Raw genomic sequence first — 483 nt, 5'->3', positions numbered from 1 at the left:
AGGGGAGGGTGTCTTATAGGGTGGTGCCAATGGGCAAGGGTGAGTTCACTCATTCTTGGGTGAGTACAGCTTGGGTGGGTTCACTCTCCTTGACACTTGTTTTGAATCTCAGTTGATAGGAGATCTTCATCTTTTTGTCCTGGATAAGGAGTTGGCTGTTCCCTAATTATGCTAGAGCCTTTTGGCTTCCTGATCACCTTAATTATTTTGAAGACTCCCAGTGGTCTGCTCCAGAGCCCCAGAGCACTCCTATATATAGGGGACCACACTCTTTTGATTATGAGGTCAGTAAGTCACTTCCCTAGCCAATGGTGGCCCTTCATGAGCCTTGACATCAAAAGGCTTATCCTGACACCACTAAGGGTGGATGGGGAACAACTCAGATGATTTTGTGGGAGAAACTATGCACTATTAATGCTCCCAAAGAGCCCACCAATCTCACCTGCCATCCTCATCTAAGTCAACACACATGGGTTACATGGC

The sequence above is a fragment of the Bison bison genome, unplaced genomic scaffold (assembly GCF_000754665.1).
Source record: "Bison bison bison isolate TAMUID 2011002044 unplaced genomic scaffold, Bison_UMD1.0 scf7180017864500, whole genome shotgun sequence".
Lineage (NCBI taxonomy): Eukaryota > Metazoa > Chordata > Mammalia > Artiodactyla > Bovidae > Bison > Bison bison.
The sequence above is the reverse complement of the archived record's forward strand: the minus strand, read 5'-3'. Positions refer to the sequence as shown.